Source organism: Nerophis ophidion, linkage group LG17 (genome assembly GCF_033978795.1).
Source record: "Nerophis ophidion isolate RoL-2023_Sa linkage group LG17, RoL_Noph_v1.0, whole genome shotgun sequence".
Lineage (NCBI taxonomy): Eukaryota > Metazoa > Chordata > Actinopteri > Syngnathiformes > Syngnathidae > Nerophis > Nerophis ophidion.
In genome coordinates this window covers 14,622,379-14,642,600 of record NC_084627.1, presented here as the reverse complement: position 1 = coordinate 14,642,600, position 20,222 = coordinate 14,622,379, and the positions used below count along the sequence as shown (strand labels likewise).

The following is a 20,222-nucleotide window of genomic DNA, read 5'->3' as shown; positions in this document are numbered from 1 at the left end:
CACAAAGACTGGGCCCTGGGTGGCAGCCAGCGGCAATTTTCACAACCTCCCTCCCTCCCTGCACTCCCATCCCTCCTCCACCGTTGCAATATCGAGTCCTGTCTGTAAAAACTAAATAGACCCTCGCAAGTTTTGCACGAGTTGACATTTCTGACAAGCTTCAATGTTTTGTCCCACAAAAATGTTTTTAAAAAGCCAGAATCGCCATAGAAGCACATGAAAGACGCTCAAGGACAGTGAGTAATGTCTTGAAACACCATCACCAGGCTTTATTTAAAGTAAAAGCCACACTTCGACGTTGAAGTGATCTACGACAGGGATGAGCTCCCCTGGAAAGGAGGGGTGTAAAAATACACGGCAACTTATCTTAACGACACTGCGCTTTCTGGCACATCGTTTATTATCAAACGTCGACTGATAACGATACAGCAGAGAAGGAGCGCCGTACTCTCGATTAAAAGCCGTTATGGAACCCGTCCAGTTTGCAATTACCTCCATTGTGGGACCCAGCACCAGCTAAAATAAACAAAGCTAATATGTACGTGAATCGGCCCCACCAGATGGCGCTGTTTTTATTTCTTTTTTTAACATTGAGCAAACTCCATGTAATCTAATTAGCGTATGAGTAAACATGATTCAGTATCCTTACAGTGTTGTTTGTGGAAAAAATATGTCATTGGGTGTTTGTCGCAGTTTCTGTTCCTGTTGAAGCTTTGGCCATCGGCAAGACGACGACTCGCAATTTTGTTTCCAAAAAACATTTTCGTAACAAACTCGAATCGAGTGCCCCGGAACAAAGTGCGAGTGTCTTGATTCAATCTTTGTGCTGTTTTTTTTTTGTATTGAGTACCACTGCAAAGTACTGCATTTTTCGGAGTATAAGTCGCTCCGGAGTATAAGTCGCATCTGCCGAAAATGCATAATAAAGAAGGGAAAAACATATATAAGTCGCACTGGAGTATAAGTCGCATTTTTGGGGGGAAATTTATTTGATGAAACCCAACACCAAGAATAGACATTTGAAAGGCAATTTAAAATAAATAAAGAATATTGAACAACAGGCTGAATAAGTGTACGTTATATGACGCATGAATAACCAACTGAGAAGGTGCCTGGTATGTTAACGTAACATATTATGGTAAGAGTCATTCAAATAACTATAACATATAGAACATACTATACGTTTACCGAACAATCTGTTACTCCTAATCGATAAATCCGATGAAATCTTATACGTCTAGTCTCTTACGTGAATGAGCTAAATAATATTATTTGATATTTTACAGTAATCTGTTAATAATTTCACACATAAGTCGCTCCTGAGTATAAGTCGCACCCCCGGCCAAACTATGAAAAAACTGCGACTTATAGTCCGAAAAATACGGTAAGCCACGATGGGATGTAAGAAAGTTGCACGGAGCTGTACTTTGATAAAGAAGGTGAGAAACACTATTGAATTGAAGAAATACGTCATTGCAAAGTAGAAAGGTGGCTGTCCTCTCCCCGCCTTCTCATCTCATCACCAACTTCGCGAACAACTCTGCAATAACGGTAGAGGTAATGTTAAATGTTCATTTATGATCATATAAATCAAAAGTCCAAAGGCAGGGGTGTCCAAAGTGTGGCCCTCAGTTTCAGTTTTGTTGGCCAGCAGTATATTGTCGAAATACAATCAAATCAAAAAACAATAAATAAAAAATATATATACCGGTATACAGTATATATATGGTACAAGTCAAAAGTTTGGACACACCTTCTCATTTCAATGCGTTTTCTTTATTTTCAAGACTATTTACCTTGTCGATTCTCACTGAAGGCATCAGAACTATGACACCTGTGTAGTGAAAACCATTTCAGGTGACTACCTCTTGAAGCTCATCGTGACAATGCCAAGAGTGTGCAAAGCAGTAATCAGATCAAAGGGTGGCTATTATGAAGAAACTAGAAAATAAAACGTTTTCAGTTATTTCACCTTTTTTTGATGAGCACATTTTTATTTATTTTTTTTTCTTTGTCATGAAAAAGGGAGGTTTTTGGGTTGGTGCACTAATTGTAAGTCTATCTTGTGTTTTTTATGTTGATTTAATAAAAAAATAAAAAATAAAAAAATTAAAATACAATTAAAATAAATAAAAAATTATTCTGCGGCCCGGTTGGGGACCACTGGTTTAGTGTACCACTAGATGAAATCCAGGTTTAAGAATCACTGAAATATTAATTAATGATCATTTAATTTGTCAATTAGATATAATTTACATTGAATATACATTATTTCTAATGGTTTGCTTTTCGTACGACTTAGTCTTTGTCTGAACGAAAATCAAGGCGCTTCTATAAACAATATACAGTTATGATCAGTATCGAAGATGTTTGCCTAGCAACACAAACCAGGAAGACTCCTAAAAATTATGAGGATCTGGGTTAATGGGGGAAAAAAATCCACCGTCTACATGACAATGACGCATTCATTCATTGAATTGAAGCTGGCAATGAAGACTTCCTGTTTAGCAGCTAATTGCTATGTACTTAGTTAGAATAGTCAATGCAGCAATCTTCAGGCTGTGGCAGATCAATCATACTCGTTTGGAAAGAGGGTGTCCTAAAACGACAGAAATAGATTCTTGTCGTTTACCGACAGTTGTTTTATTTTTAAGCATGATGTCACCGTCTCAACTGGTGATTAAATTAAAACCGTTCTGCCGATGCACGTTAGAAAAAAACAAATATAGTACAGAAAGGGGGGAATTCCGCTATTTTGGTTTCTAAATGATGAAACTGTCTTTATTTAGACCGTCAATATTCCAGATGCTACTGCCACACATATCCGAAACACACCAGCAAGGGGCAAATTATCCTCTCAGAGAATTTTCCACAGTGGAACAAGCTGCCAGAATGTAACGTGGGCACTTCAAAATCAGAAAATGTGCTTACAGGAAATAAAGTCAATCTGATCGCCGAATAATATAGGTAATTATGAAATCACCACACATGCGAAGAGGAGAATAGAATTACATGGTTTCCTTTTGTTTTTGGCTCTGTTTCTCTGCCAGCCTTTGTGTCCTGTGAAACTTTTGTATAAACCCCCAAAAATTGGCCTGGATGTGAAATTGATCATTTGCATAAATAATAAAAACTGCCCTAGTGGCTCCCTGGAGCATTTTATTAAAAAAAAAGGATTGAAAATTAGTTTTAGTATGTTTGTTGTTTGAGGACAAACATGACACATGCCTTCCCAATTGTTGGAAAGCCCTTTGTTTAATATGTTTGTGCATGCTTCAATGATGAGAGTATTTTTGAACACCGTTTTGTCCTACTAATTTTGGCGGTTCTTGAACTCACCATAGCGTGGACTGTGATGCAACAGTTTCTTTACATGGAAAATTTTCCACTCCTTTGTCTCATTTTGTAGACCAAACCTTTTATACTGAGTGTGAATGCACTTGTTTCTTGCGCTTTGTGGATGTTATTGACATGTTGGAGTTATTTTGATAGTGGGCTATTATAGCTAATATAGACATTTACATAATATGTTGTCTTCATTGTAACACTTATGTAAGAGTAGATGGTTGGGATATAAACATCGTCTTCCTCCCACTTCCAAAGACATGCACCTGGGGATAGGTTGATTGGCAACACTAAATTGGCCCTAGTGTGTGAATGTGAGTATGAAAGTTGTCTGTCTATCTGTGTTGGCCCTGCGATGAGGTGGCGACTTGTCCAGGGTGTACCCCGCCTTCCGCCCGATTGTAGCAGAGATAGGCGCCAGCGACCCCAAAAGGGAATAAGCGGTAGAAAATGGATGGATGTTTATATCCCAACCATCTACTCTTATATAACAAAAAAATATATTTTTTACATTTAGGGCAGACAACAGATATATGATGTATGTCAATATGATGTAATGCAGTGGTTCTCAAATGGGGGTACGCGTACCCATGGGGGTATTTGAAGGTATGCCAAGGGGTACGTGATATTTTTTTTTAATATTCTAAAAATAGCAACAATTCAAAAATCCTTTATAAATATATTTATTGAATAATACTTCAACAAAATATGAATGTAATAAACTTTGAAAAGAAATGCAACAATGCGATATTCAGTGTTGACAGCTAGATTTTTTGTGGACATGTTCCATAAATATTGATGTTAAAGATTAATTTTTTTCTGAAGAAAAGTATAGAATTAAGTTCATGAATCCAGATGGATCTCTATTACAATCCACAAAGATTAAGTTGATAATTATTTCTATGTGTAGAAATCTTTATTTATAATTGAATCACTTGTTTATTTTTCAACAAGTTTTTAGTTATTTTTATATCTTTTTTTCCAAATAGTTCAAGAAAGACCACTACAAATGAGCAATATTTTGCACTGTTATATAATTTAATACACCAGAAACTGATGACATAGTGCTGTATTTTACTTCTTTATCTCTTTTTTACAACCAAAAATACTTTGCTCCGATTGGATTGAAAAAATGTTTACAGGGGGAATATCACTGAAAAAAGGTTGAGAACCACTGATGTAATGGATAGGAATGTCTGAGGCTGGATGTCAATAAAAATTAAATGAAAAAAAAAATCCTTTTGACTAAGCTGCCAGTTTTTGACTGTAAAATCTACAGTTGTTGATTTTAATGGTGTATTACTGTAAATGGAAAGACAGTACTTTTTTTTTTACGGTAGAAAAACTGGCAGCTAAGTTGCCAGAATAAAAAAATAACGTGCACGGTTTTTCCATTGACAATATGACGTTGTAAAAACCAATGTAAATTTAACACAAAAATTCTGGCAACAAAGCTGCCAGCTTTTTCCGCAACCCCTCCCAAAAAAACAGTGTTACTGTTTTTCCATTACCGTAAAATGTTGTAAAAAAAAACAACAACCTCCAAAACACTATTTTACAGTAAAATTTTGTAAATATACAGTTTTTACTGTAAAATCGACAGTCTACTTAAAACAATTTATACAATTACTAAGGAAATCCAGGGGCAAATGCATACATTACCCTCTGATGGCAGCCATAACTTCAATGAAAACGAGTTTGACATCCCTGATGTACATACAATGTTATATTTTCCTTTCAAACACAGTGTTACTGTTCAAACTGTGTGTAATGTTACAGTGGTAAAAAATAAAATATAATTATAAACACGTGACCATAGGTGAGGATGGGAACGTAGATCGACCGGTAAATTGAGAGCTTTGCCTTCCGGCTCAGCTCCTTCTTCACCACAACGGATCGGTACAACGTCCGCATTACTGAAGACGCCGCACCGATCCGCCTGTCGATCTCACGATCCACTCTTCCCTCACACGTGAACAAGACTCCTAGGTACTTGAACTCCTCCACTTGGGGCAGGGTCTCCTCCCCAACCCGGAGATGGCACTCCACCCTTTTCCGGGCGAGAACCATGGACTCGGACTTGGAGGTGCTGATTCTCATTCCGGTCGCTTCACACTCTGCTGCAAACTGATCCAGTGAGAGCTGAAGATCCCGGTCAGATGAAGCCATCAGGACCACATCATCTGCAAAAAGCAGAGACCTAATCCCGCGGCCACCAAACCGGAAACCCTCAACGCCTTGACTGCGCCTAGAAATTCTGTCCATAAAAGTTATGAACAGAATCGGTGACAAAGGACAGCCTTGGCGGAGTCCAACCCTCACTGGAAATGTGTTCGACTTACTGCCGGCAATGCGGACCAAGCTCTGGCACTGATCGTACAGGGAGCGGACCGCCACAATAAGACAGTCCGATACCCCTATGGTCATGAGCTTTGGGTCATGACCGAAAGGATAAGATCACGGGTACAAGCGGCCGAAATGAGTTTCCTCCGCCGTGTGGCGGGGCTCTCTCTTAGAGATAGGGTGAGAAGCTCTGCCATCCGGGAGGAACTCAAAGTAAAGCCGCTGCTCCTCCACATCGAGAGGAGCCAGATGAGGTGGTTCGGGCATCTGGTCAGGATGCCACCCGAACGCCTCCCCAGGGAGGTGTTTAGGGCACGTCCAACCGGTAGGAGGCCACGGGGAAGACCCAGGACACGTTGGGAAGACTATGTCTCCCGGCTGGCCTGGGAACGCCTCGGGATCCCCCGGGAAGAGCTAGACGAAGTGGCTGGGGAAAGGGAAGTCTGGGTTTCCCTGCTTAGGCTGTTGCCCCCGCGACCCGACCTCGGATAAGCGGAAGAAGATGGATGGATGGATACAAACACGTGTTAAATAAAACCTCTGCCTTGTTTTTTAATGAATATTTAGGCCTACCTCACTACTGTATTTTTAATGTTGGTCATTATAGTGGTACGTTGAGAGCCAAGAGTTTTCTAAGGTGGCACTTAGTAAAAAAAAGTTTACAGTACACAAATGACCGTGGTCCATAAATTCTGCCAAGCAACAAATGGTGTGATCAGTAACGGAGAATGAGGGCCATTATTTTGTGTCACTCATTTAAAAATAATCATTACGCGAAGCTGTTGTTTGATATATAGCAGCTGGAATCGAAATGGAAAGCACGCCAGACAGTGAGAGAGATCGTATGTGTCCTCCGTAAGGTCTGCTCAGTAAGATAACTCACCAAATACCCTCTAATCACCACTTGTGGTACAAGCTTTGATGCAACGACACATCCAAGTGTCCTTCTGTCAAGTTTTATTTATATATTTGTAACCTCTTTTTTTTTTTTTTAGACCACATTTTTTGTCGTCCTTCACTCTTTTTTTTTTCTCTCTCCACATCCCGCCTTTTCTTGCCTGTACTGCTGACTTGCCTCTCCTGGGAACGTGCCTGCTTTGATTTGGAGCTCAGGTCCGAGCTCAGAAACCAAAGCTAAAACAAACACACAGACTTGGCCGCCACATCTGCACACACATTCTCCGAGGCACACACCTGGAAGCATTAGCGTTGATTACTACTGTCTGCAAAATAAGGTTAAAGGGTGTATAACAAAGTCTAGCTTTCGATGCAAAATGTACTTTTAGTGATGTTTTAGAGCAGGGGTCAGCAACCCAAAATGTTGAAAGAGCCATATTGGACCAAAAATAAACAAAAAAAAATTCTTCTGGAGCCGCAAAAAATTAAAACCCTTATATAATTCTTATGGTGAAGGCAACACATGGTGATTGGGTTTGAATTAGACATTAAAGGCCTACTGAAACCCACTACTACCAACCATGCAGTCTGATAGTTAATATATCAATGATGAAATCTAAACATTGCAACACATGCCAATACGGCCGGTTTAGTTTACTAAATTGCAATTTTAAATTTCCCGCAAAGTATCCTGTTGAAAACGTCGCGGAATGATGTGCACGGGACGTCACGGGTTGTAGCGGACATGTTCTTCCAGCACCGATCACGGCTAAAAGTCGTCTGCTTTGATCGCATAATTACACAGTGTTCTGGACATCTGTGTTGCTGAATCTTTTGCAATTTGTTCAATTAATAATGGAGACAACAAAGAAGAAAGATGTTGGTGGAAAGCGGTGTATTGCGGCCGGCTGTAGCAACACAAACACAGCCGGTGTTTCTTTGTTTACATTCCCTAAAGACGACGGTGAAGCTTTAATATGGAACAGAGCGGTCAAGCGAACATGGCGCTCTACCACATGTCAACCGGCAGGTTTCGGTGAGGAAATTGTAGTAATAGGTCAGCTCTTACCGTAGACATGAGCGGAGCTTGTGTCGTTCCTCCTGCAGCTGTCAAAGAGGCAGCTACGACTCTCTTGCGTGCTCCGTGGTTTCCCTCAGAGACACTGGCGGTCACCACACCTGTGGCCACACCCCTCCGACTTTCAGGTACGACTATATAACCTCACTAAAACACTAGTAACACAATAAGCAGACAAGGGATTTTCCAGAATTATCCTAGTAAATGTGTCTAATAACATCTGAATCCCTCCCACTGCCCTCTCTTTTTTTTTTTCTAGTCCTTCCCTCTCACTATCCTCATCCATGAATCCTTCATCGTCACTCAAATTAATGGGGAAATCGTCGCTTTCTCGGTCCGAATCGCTCTCGCTGCTGGTGGCCATGATTGTAAACATTGTGAGGATGTGAGGAGCTTCACAACCAGTGACGTCACGCGCACATCGTCTGCTACTTCCGGTACAGCCAAGGCTTTCTTATTAGCGACCAAAAGTTGGGAACTTTCCCGTCGATGTTCTCTACTAAATCCTTTCAGCAAAAATATGGCAATATAGCGAAATGATCAAGTATGACACATAGAATGGACCTGCCATCCCCGTTTAAATGAGAAAATCTAATTTCAGTAGGCCTTTAACTATCAAAATGACTGTTTCACAGGCTAACACAAATCTTTATTGATAGAAATGTTGAAATGTAATATTTATTCTACACATTTTTGTAACATTGGAAAACATTAGTAAAACGGAGGCTTCTCTGTGGTTGAGATTACTCCTATTTCTTGCTTAGAATGGGCAAAAGTATATATGTGTTGTCTAAGTTAAAGGAAACAGCAGGCCGTCTTCTTCTAATAGATTTATCACTATCTTTGGCAAGTTTGGTAATGTTTTCTGTGGTCTATGATGACATATCACACAATCAACTATCAGACATGCAAATATAAATTAAATACAGTGAGGACATAAGTAAAGGATATTAAATGAGCTCAAATATAGCTGAACTGAACTGAACAAACGATGCCTAATGATGCAATATGTACATGCAGGTAGCCTAAATAGCATGTTAGCATCGATTAGCTTGCAGTCATGCACTGACCAAATATGCCTGATTAGCACTCCATACAAGTCAATAACAATAATAAAGATCACATTTGTAGATTCACACATAGCATGAAACATTTGTTGGACAAAATTAGACAAAGAAGGAGTGGTATAAAACATGTCTTACTGTGGCTGCGTCTGAGAAAGTTGTACATGAAAAAAACAAAAAACTATGGTGCGTTCAAAGATCGCATAAATTAGTAGGACAAAACTGCTCTTGTTAAATCCTCTCATGGGTGAAGAATTTTTAATACAAACAGTGATTTCTAAAAAATTAGGAAGGTTTGTGTCATGTTTTCTGTCTTACAGAAACAATATTAAGTGACCACATTACCCAGAATGCATTTCTGCAAAGGTATTGCGTTTTTGCTCATTCCAGACTAAATAAATGTTGTTGTTTTTTACTTCAACAGATACATTCTATGATAGTGTCGAACATGTACTTGCATTCAAGGTTATTTTCAGGAAGAAAGAAACAACAACCGTAAGTGAAAATTGTGGAATGGGTACCAATTGTATTGTCCAATATAATGGAAAATAATGAATACTGTAAAAATCGATCATTTTGGGGGTTAAAAAAATACAAATTTTTATTGTCCTAATCAAGACAAATGTTTCATTGGTGGAATAGTTTGATTTAGTTCAAACATGTGGGAGGAGTAGTCCTAAGAAAAAAAGGGGTAAAAGAAATGTCAAAATTATGGTTTACGTTTATTGAATGAGTCAGCATGCCCTGAAAGCGCTGAACGTTTTGACGCTTGAACGGGATGAAAACGGATGAATGGTTTGAGAGGCGGACGAAAAACATTATGGAAGAATAATAATAGATTAATTTTGGTGCAGGATAATATTTCATATAATAATACATATCACAATAATAACTGTAGTGAACAGTTACGGTAAATGGGTTATACTCCGGGTTGGGGAGGAGATCTTGCCCCAAGTGGAGGAGTTCAAGTACCTCGGAGTCTTGTTAACGAGTGGATAGTGAGATCGACAGGCGGATCGGTGCGGCGTCTTCAGTAATGCGGACGCTGTATCGATCCGTTGTGGTGAAGAAGGAGCTGAGCCGGAAGGCAAAGCTCTCAATTTACCTTTCAATTTACGTTCCCACCCTCACCTATGGTCATGAGCTTTGGGTCATGACCGAAAGGACAAGATCATGGGTACAAGGGGCCGAAATGAGTTTCCTCCACCGAGTGGCGGGGCTCTCCCTTAGGGTGAGAAGCTCTGCCATCCGGGGTGAGCTCAAAGTAAAGCCACTGCTCCTCCACATCGAGAGGAGCCAGACGAGGTGGTTCGGGCATCTGGTCAGGATGCCACCCGAACGCCTCCCTAGGGAGGTGTTTCGGGCACATTCAAACGGTAGGAGGCCACGGGGAAGACCCAGGATACGTTGGGAAGACTATGTCTCCCGGGTGGCATGGGAACGCCTCGGGATCCTCCGGGAGGAGTTGGACGAAGTGGCTGGGGAGAGTGGCCTCTGCCCCCACAACCCGACTTCGGATAAGCGGAAGAAGATGGATGGGTCATACTTGTATAGCGCTTTTCTACCTTTTTAAGGAACTCAAAGCGCTTTGACACTATTTCCAAATTCACACACACATTCACACACTGATGGCAGGAGCTGCCATGCAAGGCGCTAACCAGGACCCATCAGGAGCAAGGGTGAAGCGTCTTGCTCAAGGAAACTACAGACTTGATTAGGATGGTAGAAGGTGGGGATGGAACCAGGAACCCTCGGGTTACTGGCACAGCCACTCTCTCAACAGTGCCACGCCGTCCCAATTTTTGTTGTTCGCACAATATGGGACCTTTAAAGCTAAAAGTCTTCACTTTAGTTACTGTCCAAAGGCTTTTGGCCCAAGGCTTTTTGCACATTACTGTAAATGCATTTGTTCTGGTTCTGATTTACCCCCTCGTATGCAACCCCCCCACCCCCCCTTCCCCAATGCCCGTGCACATGTGTGTTGTGAGGGGCTGCATAAAGGCTTCTTTATTCAGCCCTGACAGCGAGAGGAAATCAGCTTTAGAAGCAAAAACAGAGGGAGCGAAAGCGCGATGGAGACCACAGAGCCGCACATCTGGAGTTATTACAAGGCCTCCTCGTCCCGCCTCCTCCTCCTCCTCCCCCCGCCGCTCGCCAACAAAACGCAGACATTCCTACCCCTGGCCTCCGCCTCTTCCCTTCATCCCTCCATCATGCAAGCCATCATTGATCGCATGTACAGTCGAATGGATGGTGGAGGATGAAGAGTTTCCTTACGAATGAATGAGTGGCTCTCACTTCCTGTTCACCTTTGACCCTCCACTTTCTCCCTCAAAGCCAGAGAGGCGTGCAGTGATGGAGGAGGGTGGGGCGAAGGGTGTTCAAGACAAATCGAGGGAGGGTGCAGAGGAAGTAGAAAGGGACAGAGAAGAGGGGGGAAAAAATGGAAAAGTGGGGGAGCTCCTCCTCTTTCTCTCTCCCTATCTTCTCTCTCTCTCTCTCCCGCTTGCCCTTTTTCCTCCTTCTGTCTCCTGGAGAGGAAACTTCTTGGTGGTCAGTCCTTTGCCACGTCAAGCCTCCAGCAAGGTGGACGCATCGGAGTGACTTTTTTTTGTGGTCTTTTTTTAAATTTTTTTAACTAGAATGGGGAAAAGTTAGTGTTTGGCTGGCTGGTACCATCAAAGTGAGGAGCCAAAGATGTAAAAAAAACCTAAAAACAAAAAAAAAAACCTAAGAGGCTCTAATCCAAGGTAGGTACTCTAAAGACTTATTATTTGAAAAAGTTATACCTGCATCTTTTTTACGCTACAAGAGAAAACTTCCAACGTCTTTCCTCTCTTCACAGATGCGAGGAATGCGCCTCACAGCGGGAAGCGGGAGGGGACCTCTCATAATCTGCCAATCAGTGGCTATTACCTCCGTCTCACCTCTCCTCCTCCTCTTCTTCCTCCTCCTCCCCCTCATCTATAGCCCAGCTCTGGTAAGTAGAAGCATCCACACTTTTTTAGAAAAAGATAAAAAAAAATAACCCAAAAGGACTGACCAGCGAGCATCCTTTGAGCCCGGCCCGCCTGCCCAGTGTTCAGACTACCTGTTCAGGAAGTAGTGGTTGTACAGTAGTCTGCACATTGGTTAGGCTGGCTTCGGGGAAGCACGGGACCAGAAGGACCAGCAGATGGAGACGTATAAAACCACCTCACCAATGTACCACCACCACCGCAAAAATCTTGAATACTGATGCCTGGCCTTAAATGCATCAAAAAACAACAACGACAACAATGGAGAACCTGCGGCAGTGAACTTGCTCTTAATGTCATAAATTATTATCATGTATTTGTTTGTGATGATCGACCTATAAAACGTGAAATAAAGATGCTTCCATTTGTAATTTATTTGACATTTCTCTTGAACATCTTCATTACATATTAGTATTAGTTTAGTTTGTTTTAGTCTTTTATGTCGGCCAACAGTTCAGTTTGTTTGAATTGGAACATATAAAATAATAATTTAAAAAAATTATACAGATTTTTTAAAAAGTGTTGTCTTTTAAAATACTTTAAATAATTTTACATATGTAAAAAAAATACATAGAAGATGGATTGAGAAATTGCTATATAACCTTTTAGTTTTTAACCTTTTCATGTTTAGAAATACTTGAAATACATACAAAATGTTGCCACCAAACTTTTTTTAATGTGACTTTTAAAATACTTTCAAATGTGAGGAAAATACTACTATAATATTTTGGCTTTTACAATATTCAAACAAATGTTAAATTGGAATTATATTGTGACTTTTAAAACATACACATTTTGTGATTAGAATCCTCTAATAACTTTGAAATATTAAAAAAACATTAAATGGCACAAAAGGTTTGTTTCAAAATTTGTATTTTTATAATTGAAAAAAATATTTGAAATTATATGTAAAAAATGCTATAGAAGTTGTTTTTTTTTCTTTTTTACTTTTTCAGGTCTAAAAATAATTGAGAAAAAAAAAGGAAAAAAATTGCCGCCAAACTATTTTATTACTTTTGGGATTTTTCATATATTTTCCATAAAATACAAAAAAAGAAAGAAAATGTACAAATGTAAAAAAGAAAAAAAAACTTGTGTAGCATTTTTTTACATATAAATTCCAATATATTTCTTTAATTATTAAAATTTCAATTTTGAAACAAACCTTTCGTGCCATTAAAATTTTTTTTTTAGTATTTCAAAGTTATTAGAGGATTTTTCATATGTAACTTTTTGAATACAAAAACATATTTTAAAATTGGAATTACATTACCTTTGTGACTTTCAAAATGTTTTAAAATACCCCAGAAGTTTTTAAAATTGGTGCATTGCTAAAATAATTTTAGAATGCCATCAAAATTTACGAACCATTTGCTGTTCATGGTTTGAATACTAAATTAGGAAAATTGGTTGCAAAACCTTTATTTTCAGACTTAAGAAAACACCAAACTATTTTAACCATTCATCTTGAAAAGTGTTCATTATTACACTGTGACATGTGTTACAATTATTGGAAAGATAAATGCACTTAATACTAGATTAAAAAACATAATAGTTTGGGTTCTTTTAAGTTATTGAATTTATTCAAGTTTTTCAGCCTTATTTTAAGGTATTTAACGTCCAAGTTGTGAAAAATAGTTGCAAGCCTCATGACAAATAGATAAAAAAGAGCCCAAAAAGGTGCAGGACTACAAAAAATAATGTCAATTCCTCTACCAACATTCAATATCTAAAACAAAATGGTCACTAAAGGCTCAGCCTCGCAGAATATGAATAGAAGAAGTCAAAGCAACGTCAGACTGCAAATGTACAAATATGTCTCCACCTCAAATGACCACAGTATGTGCAGAGAGCACACAAAAATGTTGCAAGCACCCACTCTGTCATTGTCTCGTCGATTTTTTTTCTTCAAAGTCTTAGTTTAGAACGCTCAAGAACAAAAAAGTACAGTGGTGACGTCACGTTTCACTGACCCCCCAAAGCCTTGTTTGCCACCAAGTTTAACCCAAGGTTCCAGTCTGCCTTAACACAGCTAAAGTTGCCTCTTAAAGACGCAAAAACAATGCAAAACTGGCGTCTTGCCTTAGAGCGTCATGGACTGCAATGAAAACCACAAACCAGCAGCAAGCCTGTTTCCATTTAGAGCCCTGGCAGCAAACACACACACACAGCAGGAACATATGCTTAGACACACACACACACACGCACACGCATGCAAACACACACATTCACACACACACACACACACACACACACCTCAGAGTAAGCATGCGAGTGCAATGCGAGGCCCCCCTCTAAAAATGTTTACTGCTGGGATCATTGGGTGAGTCTGGCACTTTGGCGGCTTTAGCAGGGAAGCCCACTCACACACACACAACGTGCACACACACACACAACCTCAATACACACACAATGCAATGCATGCATACACTCAAAACACAACAGCAAGATTGCATAGAAAAAATGAAATGTGTAGAAAACAGCCATTTTCAACGTGGTTTTGAATAATATGCCATAAACCTAACCACTCTCAAATTATACTTTATTTCCTCATAGTTGTGAGGACCTTCATTTAGTCAACTGAAGAGAGCAGGCATTTATTAGGGGTAAGGTATTTATTTATCTTTACATAAGTGTGTGAATGTGAGTGTGAATGTTGTCTGTCTATCTGGCCCTGCGATGAGTTGGCGACTTGTCCAGGGTGTACCCCGCCTTCCGCCCGATTGTAGCTGAGATAGGCGCCAGCGCCCCCCGCGACCCCAAAAGGGAATAAGCGGTAAAAAATGGATGGATGGATGGAAACTATATGATTTAATTTAATGATATTGATGATAATAATAATAGTAATAATATACTGTATAGTAGTCTATTATTAAAAATGTTATTGACCTTTTTTACCTGGGGTCCAAGTTTTCCACTACTTTTCCACTTAAATATTACCACTGAATTAGTAGTCTGTGGAAAGGCGGAGCCGACAGGCCGACAGCGGGGCAGGGCATGCTGCAGCCCTGCCCAAGATGGCGGTAAGGAGGCGGGGCGTGCCAGGAGCGACGCTGTCGCAATCTAATTCAGGTGCGTGGCTCACACACCGGGACACCCCGCCTCGCCGCTCCGCCGCATTCTCTGCCGCATTCTCCGCCTCCTTGCCGCCATCTTGGGCAGGGCTGCAGCGTGCCCTGCCCTGCCGTCGGCCCGTCGGCTCCGCCTCTCCACAAAGACTTACTCTTGACTTAAATCTATCCATCCATCCATTTTCTTCTGCTAATCTGAGGTCGGGTCACAGGGGCAGCAGCCTAAGCAGAGAAGCCCAACCTTCCCTCTACCCAGCCACTTCGTCCAGCTCCTCTCCTCCCAACATGTCCTGGATCTTCCCCGTTGCCTCCTACCGGTCGGAAGTGCCCTAAACACCTCCCTAGGGAGGTGTTCGGTGGCATCCTGACCAGATGCCGGAACCACCAAATTTGGCTCCTCTCGATGTGGAGGAGCAGTGGCTTTACTTTGAGCTCCTCCTGGATGGCAGAGCTTCTCACTCCATCTCTAAGGGAGAACACCGCCCCCCGGCGGAGGAAACTCATTTCGAACGCTCGTACCCGTGATCTTGTCCTTTCGGTCATGACCCAAAGCTCATGACCATAGGTGAGGATGGGAACGTAGATCGACCAGTAAATTGAGAGCTTTGCCTTCCGGCTCAGCTCCTTCATCACCACAACTGATCGATACAGCGTCCGCATTACTGAAGACGCCGCACCGATCCGCCTGTTGATCTCACGATCCACACTTCCCTCGTTGGTGAACAAAACTCGGAGGCACTTGAACTCCTCCACATGGGGAAAGATCTCTTCCCCAACCCGGAGATGGCACTCTACCCTTTTCCGGGTGAGAACCATGGACTCGGATTTGGAGGTGCTGATTTTCATACCAGTCGCTTCACAGTGAGAGCTGAAGATCCTGGCCAGATGAAGCAATCAGGACCACATCATCTGCAAAAAGCAGAGACCTAATCCTGCAGCCACCAAACCGGATCCCTTCAACGCCCTGTCTGCGCCTAAAAATTCTGTTCATAAAAATTATGAATAGAATCAGATCCTAGGACTGCGCTCTTCTGGACTGAGGCTCATTTACAAATATTTACACAACATTCGTAAGTTTTACAGTATAACGAAAACAATTACCCAGGTGTGATGTTTTTAGGAGGGTTTTTTTTTTTGCCCATTTGCACTCGCTATGGTAATGTAATGAAGTTTGCGTCGTTAACATTAGGTACTATGCTAGCACGTTTATGAGTGCCTTTGTCAGGATTATTAACTTACGATGGCATTATTTTTGTAATGTTTCACTTTCAAAAATTACTAAGTGAATTCACCAAAATGTCACTGTGGACTTAGTGAATCTGTTTAGGTCTATGACGATGACTTCTGTTTTGTTGGATCGGCCGTTTTACTGCCGTGTTACAGACACCATTTTGAATTAAAGTATGTAAATAAAAATTTACAAAATGCTTTTGTGTACGTATTTTGCAACTAATATGTCTGCAGCTTATAGTCTGACACGTCTATTATATGGAAAAATGTTTTCTTTCCTTTTAAAATTTAGTGGGTGCGGCATATATCCTGTTGCGCTCCTTAGTCCGGAAGATATGTGTATGTATGTATATATATGTGTGTGTGTGTGTGTGTGTGTGTGTGTGTGTGTGTGTGTGTGTGTGTGTGTGTGTGTGTGTGTGTGTATGTGTGTGTGTGCGTGTGTGTGTGTGTGTGTGTGTGTGTATATATATTAGAGATGTCCGATAATATCGGACTGACGGAATGCTTTAAAATGTAATATCGGAAATTATCGGTATCGTTTTAAAATTTTTCAATTTCTTTTTTTTTCTCCTGTCCAGCTTCTCCGGCAAATCATATATTTGATGTAAATGCCCATACCGGATGTTCTGATATTGAGCCCAGTTTAAAATGTCCTGTTCTACAGTATGCCAGGCAGTCTTGCACTAAAGGAGGACTATATTATTGTTTAATTTACTACTCTAGTATACTCTGGACTAAAGCTGTGTGCCTTCATTGTTTTTGTAGCTGTTTTTTTAAGGCATGTTTAAAAAAAAAAAATTTTTAAATAACGCACTTTTTGAATCTCAAAGTAAAGTACTTTCCATAGTTGTAGTGGGTATCAGGATTGTCTCAGGGAAAGCATGTCCCAAATTCCAAGCTGCATAAACACAACAGAACAAATGCCCAGAACCCCTTGCAGCACTAACTCTTCCGGGACGCTACAACACACACACGCCCCCACCCGCTACCAGTACCCCCCACCCACTTCAACCCAGCCCACCACAACCTCCTCATGCTCTCTCAGGGAGAGCATGTCCCAAATTCCAAGCTGCTGTTTTGAGGCATGTTAAAAAAAAATAATGCACTTTGTGACTTCAATAATTGATATGGCAGTGCCATGTTGGCATTTTTTTTTCCATAACTTGAGTTGATTTATTTTGGAAAACTTGTTACATTGTTTAGCGCATCCAGCGGGGCATCACAACCAAAATAGGCATACTAATGTGTTAATTCCACGACTGTATATATCGGTATCGGTTGATATCAGAATCGGTAATTAAGAGTTGGAAAATATTGGAATATCGGATATATATATATATATATATATATATATATATATATATATATATATATTTTTTTTTTTTTTTTTTCGCTCATAAGTAAAAGTCATTACAGTAACTGGGGTGGAGGGAAGATGCTTGTATGATTCAAGCAATGCTTTGAGACATGGCATCAATTAGAGTGGAGGCCACTTTTTGAGAACGTACAATGTGTTACTCTAGTTATGTGCACACTTAAAAAAAAAAGTATCTTTCCACATGTGGACAGCAGAGTTCTTCACTCATTTAATCCACTGAGAGATAGTGTGAACGAACATGTTAATAAGAACAAATGGATACCACACGTGCTGGAAGTCTATAAACAGGCACTCATGTGGCTCGCTTTTTTTTATGCATATTTCTCTTCTATCTCCAACTCTACTTTTTTGTTTTTTATGCCACAGAGACGTCTGATTAAAAAAAACGGCATGTCCTGTGGTAATGTGGACCAGGAGGCTTTGAATCACACACTTACACAGAAATAACAACATTCAAGCCAAAATGATTGATTTGGTAAGCGGGTGCCACCATGCCAAACTATAGCGAGGGGTTTTCCCTGTGACGCCAATAAAAGTGATGGTTTTTGTGTATTTTATATGGGATTCATGTAAATATGTTGGACTGGAAATCCCACACTATAGCTGCTAACATGTTGACTTAAGGCCTCCCTGCACCCTCCGTCTTTAAATAAATACACAAGGAGGAGGGAAGCGTTCCTTCTGGTTTAAACATCTATACGAGGCGAAGGAGGAGGGGAAAAGCAACATGTCCGCATCAACCTTTCGCCATCCCAGCCCCCCACTTCCCCTTACCTTTCACATGGTCCTAGTTACGTGTGCTGCTAACAAAAGTCGACCCCTCCCACCTGAACCCTCTCTCCAGTCCTGCCCAACTATCCCATTTTGCATTCGTGCCCCTGCTTTGAAACAAAGTATGTTTATTAGAAGCAGATTATGTGTGTGTGTAATTGGGAGCAGGGTAGGGCAAAGGGGTGAAGGGGGGGGGGGACTCTGGTATGCACATGTGGGTGCCAGCTTTTAGTGTCTGACATGCTGGGGGGTCTGTTTTAGTCTCTCTCTCTCACACACACACACACACGCACACACTCACACACGCGCGCGCACGCACACATACGCGCGTATACTGTATATACATAAATATATATATATATATATATACACACACACACACAGACTAGAGCGGCTGTGGCCACACCCCAGAGACAGTAAGACTGCTTAGCTAGTTCCTAATAATTCCACAAAAGCATCATGGTGGGACCTCTCTTTGACCAATCCGCCCGGTAACAAAAGTGTCGACTCAAACCGCGGCACAGAGGAGATGGAAGGAGTTTTTGGAGAACGACATGGAAAACAAACAAAAAAAGTTTCGGATGTTGGAAGACGACCAATGTAAAAGTACGTTCATCCTGCTTAAGGTTGTACTGTGCAACTCAGTTGTTTTTTTAAAGTTTTTAAAATAGACAATGATGTGCATCAATTTATTGTTACTCAGATAAAAATATGGTTGTTGAAATGTATAATAACTACAGAAATCATCGTTATGTTTACAATACATTTTCTTCTTCTTATACTGAAGTATGAATTGTTGATTCTCTATGTGGCCACTAGAAGATGCTAATGAGAATCATTTTATAATACCAGTTGTGGTGGGTTAGTACACCATCCATCCATCCATTTTCTACCGCTTGTCCCGTTCGGGGTCGTGGGGTCGCTAGAGCCTATCTAAGCTGCATTTGGGCGGAAGGCGGAGTACACCCTGGACAAGATATATATATATATATATATATATATATATATATATATATATATATATATATATATATATATTTATATATATATATATATATATATATATATATATTTATATATATATATATATATATATATATATATATATATATATATATATATATATATATATATATATATATATATATCCATCCATCCATTTTCTACCGCTTATTCCCTTTCGGGGTTGCGGGGGGCGCTGGCGCCTATCTCAGCTCCAATCGGGCATATATATATATATATATATATATATATATATATATATATACATATATATACATATAAACATGTATATACAATTTACAGTGTCAAAACCAAAATACAATTATAAAATATATAGTTCTAAGTTCTGTGATGAGGTGGCGACTTGTCCAGGGTGTACACCGCCTTCCGCCCGATTGTAGCTGAGATAGGCACCAGCAGCCCCCGCGACCCCAAAAGGGAATAAGCGGTAGAAAATGGATGGATGAAGCCATCAGGACCACATCATCTGCAAAAAGCAGAGACTTAATCCTGCGGTCACCAAACCGGAACCCCTCAACGCCTTGACTGCGCCTAGAAATTCTGTCCATAAAAGTTATGAACAGAATCGGTGACAAAGGACAGCCTTGGCGGAGTCCAACCCTCACTGGAAATGTGTTCGACTTACTGCCGGCAATGCGGACCAAGCTCTGGCACTGATCGTACAGGGAGCGGACCGCCACAATAAGACAGTCCGGGACGTGGATGACAATGACTATGAGAAACCTTGGAGAGGACCGCATATGTGGGCAACCCCCCCGCCCTCTTGGGGAGACCGAAGGCAATGGATGTCGAGCAGGACTAACATGATATACGATACGATATATCATGTATATATTATATATATACCGTATTTTTCGGACTATAAGTCACAGTTTTTTTCATAGTTTGGCCAGGGGTGTGACATATATTCCGGAGCAACTTATGTGTGAAATTATTAACACATTATCATAAAATATCAAATAACATTATATATCTTATTCGCGGAAGAGACAAAGAAAATGT

General features: G+C 40.6%; 1 protein-coding gene and 1 long non-coding RNA gene across 12 annotated transcripts in view; one reads left to right on the top strand and one right to left on the bottom strand.

Moving 5' to 3' along the window:
- Window positions 1–20,222, bottom strand: part of dnm1a (dynamin 1a) — a 102,531-nt gene that overhangs the window by 31,796 nt on the left and 50,513 nt on the right. The window lies entirely within an intron of this gene.
- Window positions 11,285–12,115, top strand: LOC133536141 (uncharacterized). Its single transcript, XR_009802385.1, has 2 exons — window positions 11,285–11,477; window positions 11,573–12,115. It is a non-coding gene; the product is annotated as an uncharacterized LOC133536141 (long non-coding RNA).